Raw genomic sequence first — 15,199 nt, forward strand, 5'->3', positions numbered from 1 at the left:
GTAGGTTCCGCCCTTCCTCTTCGGAGATGCACCTTTGAAGGACTCCGGTAGTGCTTTTCTTATAAAGTTCTCCCTCATGGACTTTATAGGCTTTAGATCGCCGCACTATACAGCGTGCCTTGTTTTGGTCCTCTGGGAGTTCCTGCCTAGTAAGGTAGGCTAGGAATGGTTCTGTCCACGGGTCGATAACGGCCATTAGTACGTGGGCTGAGGTTGTGATTTCATTGGCAGAGCCTCCGATTATGTCAGATTGTTTGTCGTCGAACAGTGCGGTTGGGTCCGAGCTAATATTGCCATGTTCCCCTTCCCATACTACGGATGGCTTGAACAGCCTTTCCAGGAAGATGTTGGGGGGACCGCATCGTGTTTTGTGCCTATGCGTGCCAGGACGTCTGCCGCCTGATTGTTTTCTCGGGCTATATGGTGAAATTCGAGCCCCTCAAACCGAGCTGACATTTTGAGGACGGCGTTGCGGTAAGCTGCCATTTTTGGATCCTAGGCATCGAAGTCTCCATTTATTTGGGATATCGCGAGGTTCGAATCCCCGCGCACCTCTAGGCGTTGAATGCCCATGGATACTGCCATCTGGAGACCATGTATAAGGGCCTCGTATTCGGCTGCATTGTTGGAGTCCGTGTACATAATCTGGAGTACATATTGAACTGTGTCTCCTGTGGGGGACGTCAAAACAACGCCGGCCCCAAGTCCAGCCAACATTTTGGAACCGTCGAAGTGCATGATCCAGTTTGAATATGTGCCGTACTCTTTAGGGAGTTCGGCCTCCGCCATTCTGCGACGAAGTTGGCCAAAACTTGCGACTTGATAGCTCACCGTGGCCTATAAGTTATGTCGAACAGGAGGAGCTCGATGGCCCACTTTGCAATCCGGCCTGTTGCGTCACGGTTGTTTATAATATCGTTGAGTGGTACTTTCGATGCTACTATGATTGAACACTCTTGAAAGTAGTGTCGTAGCTTCTGGGATGCCATGAATACCGCATATGCAATCTTTTGATAATGTGGGTACCGTGATTTGCATGGGGTGAGGACAGTGGACACATAGTAAACCGGCTTTTGAAGGGGGAATTTGTGTCCGTCCGTTTCCCGTTCGACGACGAGTACTGCGCTGACAACTTGATGGGTTGCTGCAATGTACAATAGCATTGGTTCGCCGATGTTTGGCGCGGCCAGGATGGGGTTTGTTGCCAATATGGCTTTTATTTCCTCGAGTCCGGCCGTGGCGGCATCCGTCCACTCGAAGTGTTCGGTGCGCCGAAGGAGGCGATAGAGGGGTAGCGCCTTTTCTCCCAACCGGGAGATAAAGCGGCTTAGAGCCGCCACACATCCGGTTAATTTTTGTATTTGTTTGAGGTCCTTTGGGATATCCAATTGTGACAAAGCTCGGATCTTGGCTGGATTTGCTTCGATTCCTCTACCGGATACAATGAAGCCCAAGAGCTTTCCAGCTAGAACGCCGAAAACGCATTTTTCCGGATTTAGCTTGATGTCATATGCTCGGAGGTTGTCAAATGTAAGCCTCAAGTCGTCTACTAGAGATTCGACATGTTTTGTTTTTACAACCACATCATCCACGTATGCCTCTACTGTTTTGTCGATCTGGTTTGCCAGACATGTCTGAATCATGCGCTGATATGTTGCGCCGGCGTTTTTGAGCCCGAAAGGCATTGTGTTGAAGCAGAATGGGTCGTATGGGGTGATGAATGTTGTTGCAGCTTGGTCTGAATCGGCCATCTTGATTTGATGGTAACCGGAGTATGCGTCGAGGAAGCACAACGAATCGTGTCCTGTAGTGGCGTCGATAATTTGATCGATGTGGGGGAGGGGGAAGGGATCCTTTGGGCAAGCCTTGTTAAGGTCTAGGCGCCAGGATTTGTCCTTCTTTGGTACCATCACCAAGTTTGCTAGCCAGTCCGGATGTTTTATATCTCTGATGAATCCGGCCTCCAATAGTTTGGCTAGCTCCTCTCCCATTGCTTGTCTCTTGGGCTCAGAGAAACGCCGAAGGGCTTGTTTGACAGGTTTGAATCCTTTTAGGATATTTAAGCTATGTTCGGCCAGCCTGCGTGGGATTCCTGGCATGTCTGAAGGGTGCCAGGCAAAAATGTCCCAGTTCTCCCGTAGGAATTCTCGCAGTGTGGCGTCTACATCGGGGTTTAATCGTGCCCCGATGGAAGCTGTTTTATTGGGGTCCGTTGGATGGACCTGGAATTTGACTATTTCATCCGCTGGTTTAAAAGAGGTGGACTTGGATCTTCTGTCGAGTATCACATCGTCCCTGTTTACCGTGGAGCGCAACATAGTCAGTTCCTCAGCCGCTAGGGCTTCGAACAGTGCCTCAAGGGCCAATGCGGCTGTCTTGTTTTCGGTGCGGAGTGCTATGTCTGGATCACTAGCGAGAGTGATGATTCCGTTCGGCCCGGGCATCTTGAGCTTCATGTACCCATAATGGGGTATTGCTTGGAAGATTGTAAACGCTTCCCGCCCCAGCAGAGCGTGGTATCCGCTACTGAACGGGGCCACTTGGAATGTGACCTCTTCGGACCTATAATTATCCGGCGTGCCGAACACCACATCTAGTGTGATTTTTCCTGCACATCGCGCTTCCTGATTGGGGATTATTCCTCTAAAGGTTGTGCTGCTTCACTCAATGCGTTTCCAGTCTATTTCCATTTTTTGAAGGGTTTCCTCATAAATGAGGTTCAATCCGCTGCCTCCATCCATGAGTACCTTGGTGAGGCGAAAGCCGTCCACTATAGGACTGAGTACCAATGCGGCTGGTGCTCAAGCTGTTCGGAATTTAGGTTCATCACTGGCATTAAGAGTAATAGCCGTGTCACTCCATGGGTTTATTGTTGCTACTTGATAGACTTCGGCGAGGCTGCGGAGTGTTCTTTTTTGCATATTATTTGATGCGAAAGTCTCGAAGACTATTAAGACTGTACTGGAGTCCCTGAGGTGGCTTTCTGCAGCCTCCGGAATTAGGAGATCTTCGCCCCTTTTGGCCACCTGCCGGAGTATCCAACATGCTCTAAGGCTATGAGTTGGTGTGGTGTCCTCTGTACTATGAATTTTACGGGGTCCATTAAGCCATCCCTCCAGTACGGTTCCATGCCCAGTAGAGGGTTTTGGTTTTTTGGTTTTTAACCCGGGTGTCTGATGATGATGCACCCTTTTATTTCGGACGAGGTTTCTATTCAGGGCCAGATTGTCCCAAAATTTAGTTTCAGTTTTCCGGGCGCTTTCCATCGCACAGTACTTTTGTACTATGGACGCCAAGTCAGCGAAGCGTGTAAGATCACGACGACCTGTGGCGTTGAGGATTCCCTTGTCCATGCAATTATTGCAGAAGATTGAGATTGCGTCTTCCTCGCGGCAGTCCTTTATCCTGTTCATAACCAGGAGGAACCTTGCCCAGTAATGATGTACTGTTTCTTTGGGCTTTTGCCTGATTTGGGATAGATCGCTTATGTTCGGGTGGGTGGGTGGAATTAAGTCCGGAACTTCACCCAATCTAAGACTCAGAGGCCAAGGAGTTTCCGAACTCTGAAGTTTGGATTCTTGGATGTTGTCCAGTGAATCTAGCCCGTTGCCTGATTTTAAGTTCGGGTCTTGAGTTACATCCTCCCCTCCGCGGGTATCTGGCTTGGAGGGATCGGGGATCCGGACGTAGCTAGTCCTTAAGATAGATGAAGAGTCGCCGCACTGTGCCTCTACCATGGCAACGTGATGGGTGACTTGGGGAGAATTAATTTCTCTTACATCGGGTTTAAGCCCAATCTGGTCATAATCCGTAGTGACCCCCAAGGCGGCGATGCGAGCCAAGAGCTCGTTTACGGAAGAGAGATCCATTGGATCTAACTGCTTGACGAGTTCCGAGCTGACGTGAAGATTGCTTTTGATGACCCGAGAGGTCACCGTCGATGCAATGGCCGAACAGGCGGTCATGAGAAAACCGCCTAGCCGGAGAGTTTGGTCGATAGCCAAGGCTCCCTTAGTAACGGCGTCGTCTTTAAAGACGGAAAGAGGCATCCTTACTGATTGCAACGGCACAGAGGAACTCTCAATGAAAGCACCAATGTCGGTGTCAAAATCGGTGGATCTCGGGTAGGGGGTCCCGAACTGTGCGTCTAGGCCGGATGGTAACAGGAGGCAAGGAACATGATGTTTTACCCAGGTTTGGGCCCTCTTGATGGAGGTAAAACCCTACGTCCTGCTTGATTAATATTGATGATATGGGTAGTACAAGAGTAGATCTACCACGAGATCAAGGAGGCTAAACCCTAAAAGCTAGCCTATGGTATGATTGTTTTATGATGAAGTTGTTCTACGGACTAAAACCCTCAGGTTTATATAGACACCGGAGAGGGTTAGGGTTACACAAAGTCGGTTACAATAGTAGGAGATCTAAATATCCGCATCGCCAAGCTTGCCTTCCACGCCAAGGAAAGTCCCATCCGGACACGGGACGAAGTCTTCAATCTTGTATCTTCATAGTCCTGGAGTCCGGCTGAAGGTATAGTCCGGCTACCCGGGCACCCCCTAATCCAGGACTCCCTCAGAGGCGCCAGGGGCTACGGTGCGGCTGCCCTCCCTCCCCCCCCCACTATATATAGGGTCCCTAAGGGGGGTGCCGGCCCTAGGAGATCCAATCTCCAAGGGAGGGGCCAAGGGGGTGGCTTGCCCACCAAGCCAAGTGGGGCGCCCCCCACCCCTAGGGTTTCCAACCCTAGGCGCAGGGGGAGGCCCAAGGGGGGCGCACCAGCCCACTAGGGGCTGGTTCCCCTCCCAATTCAGCCCATGGGGCCCTCCGGGATAGGTGGCCCCACCCGGTGGACCCCCGGGACCCTTCCGGTGGTCCCGGTACAATACCAATTATCCCCGAAACTTTCCCGATGGCCGAAACTTGACTTCCTATATATAAATCTTCACCTCCAGACCATTCCGGAACTCCTCGTGATGTCCGGGATCTCATCCGGGACTCCGAACAACTTTTGGGTTACCATATACTAATATCTCAACAACCCTAGCGTCACCGAACCTTAAGTGTGTAGACCCTACGGGTTCGGGAGACACGCAGACATGACCGAGACGACTCTCCGGTCAATAACCAACAGGGGGATCTGGATACCCATGTTGGCTCCCACATGCTCCTCGATGATCTCATCGGATGAACCACGATGTCGAGGATTCAATCAATCCATATACAATTCCCTTTGTCAATCGGTACGTTACTTGCCCGAGACTCGATCGTCGGTATCCCAATACCTCGTTCAATCTCGTTACTGGCAAGTCACTTTACTCGTACCATAATGCATGATCCCGTGATCAACCACTTGGTCACATTGAGCTCATTATGATGATGCATTACCGAGTGGGCCCAGTGATACCTCTCCGTCATACGGAGTGACAAATCCCAGTCTCGATTCGTGCCAACCCAACAGACACTTTCGGAGATACCTGTAGTGTACCTTTATAGTCACCCAGTTACTTGTGACGTTTGGCACACCCAAAGCACTCCTACGGTATCCGGGAGTTGCACAATCTCATGGTCTAAGGAAATGATACTTGACATTCAAAAAAGCTATAGCAAACGAACTACACGATCTTTGAGCTATGCTTAGGATTGGGTCTTGTCCATCACATCATTTGAAGGAAATATGCCCTAGAGGCAATAATAAAGTTATTATTTATTTCCTTATTTCATGATGAATGTTTATTATTCATGCTAGAATTGTATTAACCGGAAACATAATACATGTGTGAATACATAGACAAACAGAGTGTCACTAGTATGCCTCTACTTGACTAGCTCATTAATCAAAGATGGTTATGTTTCCTAACCATGGACAAAGAGTTGTTATTTGATTAACGGGATCACATCATTAGTTGAATGATCTGATTGACATGACCCATTTCATTAGCTTAGCACCCGATCGTTTAGTATGTTGCTATTGCTTTCTTCATGACTTATACATGCTCCTATGACTATGAGATTATGCAACTCCCGTTTGCCGGAGGAACACTTTGTGTGCTACCAAACGTCACAACGTAACTGGGTGATTATAAAGGAGCTCTACAGGTGTCTCCAAAGGTACATGTTGGGTTGGCGTATTTTGAGATTAGGATTTGTCACTCCGAATGTCGGAGAGGTATCTCTGGGCCCTCTCGGTAATGCACATCACTTAAGCCTTGAAAGCATTGCAACTAATGAGTTAGTTGCGGGATGATGTATTACGGAACGAGTAAAGAGACTTGCCGGTAACGAGATTGAACTAGGTATTGAGATACCGACGATCGAATCTCGGGCAAGTAACATACCGATGACAAAGGGAACAACGTATGTTGTTATGCGGTCTGACCGATAAAGATCTTCCGTAGAATATGTAGGAGCCAATATGGGCATCCAGGTCCCGCTATTGGTTATTGACCGGAGACGTGTCTCGGTCATGTCTACATTGTTCTCGAACCGTAGGGTCCGCACGCTTAAGGTTTCGATGACAGTTATATTATGAGTTTATGAGTTTTGATGTACCGAAGGAGTTTCGGAGTCCCGGATGTGATCACGGACATGACGAGGAGTCTCGAAATGGTCGAGACGTAAAGATTGATATATTGGAAGCCTATGTTTGGATATCGGAAGTGTTCCGGGTGAAATCGGGATTTTACCGGAGTACCGGGAAGGTTACCAGAACCCCCCGGGAGCTAAATGGGCCATGATGGGCCTTAGTGGAAAAGAGAAGAGGCAGCCCTACATGGGCTGCGCGCCTCCCCCTTCCCCTAGTCCTATTAGGACTAGGAGAGGTGACCGGCCCCCTCTCTCTCTTTTCCCCCTCCGTGAATCCTATTCCAACTAGGATTGGGGGGGGGGGAATCCTACTCCCAGAGAGAGTAGGACTCTCCTGGCGCGCCACACCTTGGCCGGCCAGCCTCCCCCCTCTAGTCCTTTATATACTGAGGCAGAGGCACCCTAGAACACACAAGTTGATCCACGTGATCTATTCCTTAGCCGTGTGCGGCGCCCCCAGCCACCATAGCCCTCGATAATACTATAGCGGAGTTTAGGCGAAGCCCTGCTGCTGTAGTACATCAAGATCGTCACCACGCCGTCGTGCTGACGGAACTCTTCCCCGACACTTTGCTGGATCGGAGTCCGGGGATCGTCATCGAGCTGAACGTGTGCTCGAACTCGGAGGTGCCGTAGTTTCGGTGCTTGATCGGTCGGATCGGGAAGACGTACGACTACTTCCTCTACATTGCGTCAACGCTTCCGCAGTCGGTCTACGTGGGTACGTAGACAACACTCTCCCATCTCGTTGCTATGCATCACATGATCTTGCGTGAGCATAGGAAAATTTTTGAAATTACTACGAAACCCAACAGTGGCATCCGAGCCTAGGTTATTTATGTTGATGTTATATGCACGAGTAGAACACAAGTGAGTTGTGGGCGATATAAGTCATACTGCCTACCAGCATGTCATACTTTGGTTCGGCGGCATTGTTGGACGAGACGACCCGGACCAACATTACGTGTATGCTTACGCGAGACCGGTTTCCCCGACGTGCTTTGCACATAGGTGGCTTGCGGGCGACTGTCTCTCCAACTTTAGTTGAACCAAGTGTGGCTACGCCCAGTCCTTGCGAAGGTTAAAACGGAGTCTATTTGACAAACTATCGTTGTGGTTTTGATGCGTAGGTGAGATTGGTTCTTGCTTAAGCCCGTAGCAGCCACGTAAAACTTGCAACAACAAAGTAGAGGACGTCTAACTTGTTTTTGCAGGGCATGTTGTGATGTGATATGGTCAAGGCATGATGCTAAATTTTATTGTATGAGATGATCATGTTTTGTAACCGAGTTATCGGCAGCTGGCAGGAGCCATATGGTTGTCGCTTTATTGTATGCAATGCAATCGCGATGTAATGCTTTACTTTATCACTAAGCGGTAGCGATAGTCGTGGAAGCATAAGATTGGCGAGACAACAACGATGCTACGATGGAGATCAAGGTGTCACGCCGGTGACGATGGTGATCATGATGGTGCTTCGGAGATGGAGATCACAAGCACAAGATGATGATGGCCATATCATATCACTTATATTGATTGCATGTGATGTTTATCGTTTTATGCATCTTATCTTGCTTTGATTGACGGTAGCATTATAAGATGATCTCTCACTAAATTATCAAGAAGTGTTCTCCCTGAGTATGCACCGTTGCCAAAGTTTGTCGTGCCCAGACACCACGTGATGATCGGGTGTGATAAGCTCTACGTCCATCTACAACGGGTGCAAGACAGTTTTGCACACGCAGAATACTCAGGTTAAACTTGACGAGCCTAGCATATGCAGATATGGCCTCGGAACACGGAGACCGAAAGGTCGAGCGTGAATCATATAGTAGATATGATCAACATAACGATGTTCACCATTGAAAACTACTCCATCTCACGTGATGATCGGTTATCGTTTAGTTGATTTGGATCATGTGATCACTTAGAGGATTAGAGGGATGTCTATCTAAGTGGGAGTTCTTAAGTAATTTGATTAATTGAACTTAAACTTATCATGAACTTAGTACCTGATAGTATCTTGCTTGTTTATGTTGATTGTAGATAGATGGCTCGTGCTGTTATTCCGTTGAATTTTAATGCGTTCCTTGAGAAAGCAAAGTTGAAAGATGATGGTAGCAATTACACGGACTGGGTCCGTAACTTGAGGATTATCCTCATTGCTGCTCAGAAGAATTACGTCCTGGAAGCACCGCTAGGTGCCAGGCCTGCTGCTGGAGCAACACCAGATGTTATGAACGTCTGGCAGAGCAAAGCTGATGACTACTCGATAGTTCAGTGTGCCATGCTTTACGGCTTAGAATCGGGACTTCAACGACATTTTGAACGTCATGGAGCATATGAGATGTTCCAGGAGTTGAAGTTAATATTTCAAGCAAATGCCCAGATTGAGAGATATGAAGTCTCCAATAAGTTCTATAGCTGCAAGATGGAGGAGAACAGTTCTGTCAGTGAGCATATACTCAAAATGTCTGGGTATAATAATCACTTGATTCAGATGGGAGTTAATCTTCCAGATGATTGCGTCATTGACAGAATTCTCCAATCACTGCCACCAAGCTACAAGAGCTTCGTGATGAACTATAATATGCAAGGGATGAACAAGACTATTCCCGAGCTCTTCGCAATGCTGAAAGCTGCGGAGGTAGAAATCAAGAAGGAGCATCAAGTGTTGATGGTTAACAAGACCACTAGTTTCAAGAAAAAGGGCAAAGGGAAGAAGAAGGGGAACTTCAAGAAGAACGGCAAGCAAGTTGTTGCTCAAGAGAAGAAACCCATGTCTGGACCTAAGCCTGAAACTGAGTGCTTCTACTGCAAGCAGACTGGTCACTGGAAGCGGAACTGCCCCAAGTATTTGGCGGATAAGAAGGATGGCAAAGTGAACATAAGTATATTTGATATACATGTTATTGATGTGTACTTTACTAGTGTTTATAGAAACCCCTCAGTATTTGATACTAGTTCAGTTGCTAAGATTAGTAACTCGAAACGGGAGTTGCAGAATAAACAGAGACTAGTTAAGGGTGAAGTGACAATGTGTGTTGGAAGTGGTTCCAAGATTGATATGATCATCATCGCACACTCCCTATACTTTCAGGATTAGTGTTGAACCTGAATAAGTGTTATTTGGTGTTTGCGTTAAGCATGAATATGATTTGATCATGTTTATTGTAATACGGTTATTCATTTAAGTAAGAGAATAAATTGTTGTTCTGTTTACATGAATAAAACCTTATATGGTTACACACCCAATGAAAATAGTTCGTTGGATCTCGATCGTAGTGATACACATAATCATAATATTGAAACCAAAAGATGCAAAGTTAATAATGATAGTGCAACTTATTTGTAGCACTGCCGTTTAGGTCATATTGGTGTAAAGCGCATGAAGAAACTCCATGCTGATGGGATTTTGGAATCACTTGATTATGAATCACTTGATGCTTGCGAACCATGCCTTATGGGCAAGATGACTAAAACGCCGTTCTCCGGAACAATGAAGCAAGCAACAGATTTGTTGGAAATCATACATACTGATGTATGTGGTCCGATGAATATTAAGGCTTGCAGCATGTATCATTATTTTTTGACCTTCAGAGATGATTTGAGCAGATATGGGGATATCTACTTGATGAAACATAAGTCTGAAACATTTGAAAAGTTCAAAGAATTTCAGAGTGAAGTTGAAAATCATCGTAACAAGAAAATAAAGTTTCTACGATCTGATCGCGGAGGAGAATATTTGAGTTACGGGTTTGGTGTACATTTGAAAAACTGTGGAATAGTTTCGCAACTCACGCCACCCGGAACACCACAGCGTAATGGTGTGTCCGAACGTCGTAATCGTACTTTACTAGATATGGTGCGATCTATGATGTCTCTTACAGATTTACCGCTATCGTTTTGGGGTTATGCTTTAGAGACGGCCGCATTCACGTTAAATAGGGCACCATCAAAATCCGTTGAGACGACACCTTATGAACTATGGTTTGGCAAGAAACCAAAGTTGTCGTTTCTTAAAGTTTGGGGCTGCGATGCTTATGTGAAAAAACTTCAACCTGATAAGCTCGAACCCAAATCGGAGAAATGTGTCTTCATAGGATACCCAAAGGAGACTGTTGGGTACACCTTCTATCACAGATCCGAAGGCAAGACATTCGTTGCTAAGAATGGATCCTTTCTAGAGAAGGAGTTTCTCTCGAAAGAAGTGAGTGGGAGGAAAGTAGAACTTGACGAGGTAACTGTACCTGCTCCCTTACTGGAAAGTAGTACATCACAGAAAACTGTTTCAGTGACACCTACACCAGTTAGTGAGGAAGCTAATGATAATGATCATGAAACTTCAGATCAAGATACTACTGAACCTCGTAGATCAACCAGAGTAAGATCCGCGCCAGAGTGGTACGGTAATCCTGTTCTGGAAGTCATGCTACTAGATCATGATGAACCTACGAACTATGAAGAAGCGATGGTGAGCCCAGATTCTGCAAAATGGCTTGAAGCCATGAAATCTGAGATGGGATCCATGTATGAGAACAAAGTATGGACTTTGGTTGACTTGCCCGATCAGCAAGCAATTGAGAATAAATGGATCTTCAAGAAGAAGACTGACGCTGATGGTAATATTACTGTCTACAAAGCTCGAATTGTCGCAAAAGGGTTTCGACAAGTTCAAGGGATTGACTACGATGAGACTTTCTCACCTGTAGCGATGCTTAAGTCTGTCCGAATCATGTTAGCGATTGCCGCATTTTATAATTATGAAATTTGGCAGATGGATGTCAAAACTGCATTCCTGAATGGATTTCTGGAAGAAGAGTTGTATATGATGCAACCGGAAGGTTTTGTCGATCCAAAGGGAGCTAACAAAGTGTGCAAGCTCCAGCGATCCATTTATGGACTGGTGAAAGTGCAACTATCCCTAGGTGGTTTTGGTAATTCATAACAACATATAGCTCATTGAGCTAATGCTATTCCAAGATGATTATTTCAGGAAAGCTCAATGATTGGCATGGCATGGATGTGAAAGTGGAACCCTCAAAATGCTAAGGACAAAGGATTGGCTCAAGCTCAAAAGCTCAAGACTCCTCATTTTATATTTTAGTGATCCAAGATCACATTGAGTCTTTAGGAAAAGCCAATACTATCAAGGAGGGATGAGGTGTTGCTTAATGAGCCTCTTGCTTCATGTGCTTAGTGATATGCTCCAAAACCCTCAACTACTCTCCCATATCCACATATGACCTAAACCCTAAGCCAAACTCGGTCCTACCGATTCTTCCTATCCGGCGCCACCGAGTTTCACTTGTCATTAGCCACTGCCAAACCCTAGCAATTCGGTTCTACCGATAAGGATCTCGGTCTCACCGAGATGGGGTTGCAAACTCTCTGTTTCCCTTTCGTAACTTTTCGGTCCCACCGAAAGAGCGAATCGGTCCCACCGAGATTGCAATGTAAACTCAGTGTTTCCCCTTTGTAACTTTTCGGTCTCACCGAGTTCCACTCGGTCTCACCGAAAGAGCAAATCGGTCCCAGCGAGTTTGCCTGACCAACTCTCTGGTTAGCTAGTTACCAAATTCGGTCTCACCGAGTTTGTGTAATCGGTCTCACCGAGATTACGTTATGCCCAAACCCTAACCGAATCGGTCCTACCGAGTTGCATGTCAGTCCCACCGAAATTCCTAACGGTCACTAGGTTTACTATTTCGGTCAGACCGAGTTTTCTGATTCGGTCCCACCGAGATTGGTAAATTGTGTGTAACGGTTGGATTTTGTGTGGAGGCTATATATACCCCTCCACCTTCTTCTCATTCAGTGAGAGAGCTATCAGAACACACACATCATTCCAACTCATATGTTTTGAGAGAGAACCACCTACTCATGTGTTGACATCAAGACATTCCATTCCTACCATATGAATCTTGATCTCTAGCCTTCCCAAGTTGCTTTCCACTCAAATCTTCTTTCCACCAAATCCAAATCCTATGAGAGAGAGTTAAGTGTTGGGGAGACTATCATTTGAAGCACAAGAGCAAGGAGTTCATTACCTACACACCATTTGTTACTTCTTGGAGAGTGGTGTCTCCTAGATTGGCTAGGTGTCACTTGGGAGCCTCCGACAAGATTGTGGAGTTGAACCAAGGAGTTTGTAAGGGCAAGGAGATTGCCTACTTCGTGAAGATATACCGCTAGTGAGGCAAGTCCTTCGTGGGCGATGGCCATGGTGGGATAGACAAGGTTGCTTCTTCATGGACCCTTTGTGGGTGGTTGCTTCTTCGTGGACCCTTCGTGGGTGGAGCCCTGTGTGGACTCGCGCAACCGTTGCCCTTGGGTGGAGCCCTGTGTGGACTCGCGCAACCGTTACCCTTCATGGGTTGAAGTCTCCATCAACGTGGATGTAGGATAGCACCACCTATCCGAACCACGGGAAAAACATCCGTGTCTCCAATAGCGTTTGAATTCTCCAAACCCTTCCCTTTACATTCTCGCAAGTTGCATGCTTTACTTTCCGCTGCCCATAAACTCTTTGCATGCTTGCTTGAATTGTGTGATGATTGCTTGACTTGTCCTAAAATAGCTAAAATCTGCCAAGAACTAAAATTGGGAAAAGGTTAAGTTTTTATTTGGTCAAGTAGTCTAATCACCCCCCCCTCTAGACATACTTCGATCCTACAAGTGGTATCAGAGCTTTGGTCTCCATTTGCTTGATCTCCATAGCTTTTGGTGGTCATAGCCTTGGTTTCACAACCTAGGAGAGTATGGCGTCTAGCGAGGGAAATTATCACCATAGAGGTCCTTACTTTGATGGTACTAATTTTGCTAGTTGGAAGCATAAAATGAAAATGCATATTCTTGGACATAACCCCGCCGTTTGGGCTATTGTGTGTGTTGGTTTGCAAGGTGACTTCTTTGACGGGAGAGAACCAAACCGTGAAGCTACCGCGGATGAGTTAAAGATGTTGCAATACAATGCTCAAGCTTGTGATATTCTCTTCAACGGATTGTTCCCCGAAGAATTCAACAAAATCAGCCGCCTTGAGAATGCAAAGGAAATTTGGGACACTTTGATTGATATGCACGAAGGTACCGACTCCATCAAGGAATCCAAGTTGGATGTGCTTCAAAGCCAACTTGACAAGTTCAAGATGAAGGATGGTGAAGGTGTCGCTGAAATGTACTCTAGGCTTGCTCTCATCACAAATGAGATTGCCGTCTTAGGAAGTGAAGAGATGACTGATAGATTCATCATCAAGAAGTTCCTAAGAGCCTTGGATGGAAAATATGATACCGTGTGCACATTGATCCAAATGATGCCCAATTACAAAGATCTCAAGCCAACGGAGGTGATTGGAAGAATTGTTGCTCATGAGATGTCACTTAAGGATAAAGAGGAACTTCACAACAAATCAAGTGGTGCCTATAAAGCCTCATGTGAAGCCCCTACATCATCAAGTGAGAAGCAAGACTTCAATGAAGAATTGAGCTTAATGGTGAAGAACTTCAACAAGTTCTACAAGAATAGAAGCAAAGATAGAAGCTCCAAGTCAAGGTCCTACAATGACAAAAGATCTTCTAGTCGAGAGCAAAACTGTTACAATTGTGGAAGACCCGGACACTATTCCAATGAGTGTATGGCTCCCTACAAGAGAAGAGAAGATTCTCCAAAAAGAAGAAGCAAAGGATCACCACCAAGAGAGAGAAAGGTGTTGCCGGTCTAGCACTTGTGTCAACCAACTCCTACGACATATTTGACTCACCAAATGAAGGAATTGGAAGATGCTTCATGGACAAAGGTCCTAAGGTAACACACCCCGAGTATGTTGATTTCAATAGTGATGAAGATGACTTGTTAGGTGATGATTTGCTTGGTGACAACCCTAGTGATGAATACTATGATGAAAGACCAATTAATCATGCTAAAACGAGTGACAATGATAAGGAGAAGATTGAGGCTCTAACTAAAGAACTAAAAACTCTTAAGTTAGCTCATGACACTATCCTCGAAGATCATCGAGAACTTTTAAGAGCTCATGAGAAACTACGCTTTGAAAAGCTCAATATTGAGCAAGAGCATGAGTTCTTAAAGGCAATCAATGATGATCTCCGCAAGAAAAGTTCTTCTTACATTGCCAAGCGTTTACTCTTATCCACTTACATGCCTCAAGTCAAGTCTAACAAGAAAGATTCTTCCTCTAGTAGTAACAATGATCATGCTAAATTCAATATTGTTGCTTCTAGTAGTGCTCTTGATTCCACTAATGATTCTCTTAGCCAAGTTACACTTGAGCAAGAAAATAGCTTATTGAAGGGAATTATAGAGAAAGGAGTGTACAAAAGCCTTGCCGGGAGTAAGCAATTCGAGGAAATTGTGCGCAAGCAAGGAATGCACCGGAAGAATCAAGGTGTTGGTTTTGAACGAAAGTTCAATGCCAATGGAGTTGAATGGGAAGAAGATCAATACCCCAAGACAAAGTTTGTCCCTCAACAAGAGAAGTATACTTCTTTCAAGGGGACACAAGCTCAAGATGATCTTCCACCACAAGACTACGAGCAAAAAGGCAAGGACAAGCTTCAAGAGGAAATTGATGCATTTGAAGAAGCTCCTAAGACC

Source organism: Triticum urartu, chromosome 6 (assembly GCF_003073215.2).
Source record: "Triticum urartu cultivar G1812 chromosome 6, Tu2.1, whole genome shotgun sequence".
NCBI lineage: Eukaryota > Viridiplantae > Streptophyta > Magnoliopsida > Poales > Poaceae > Triticum > Triticum urartu.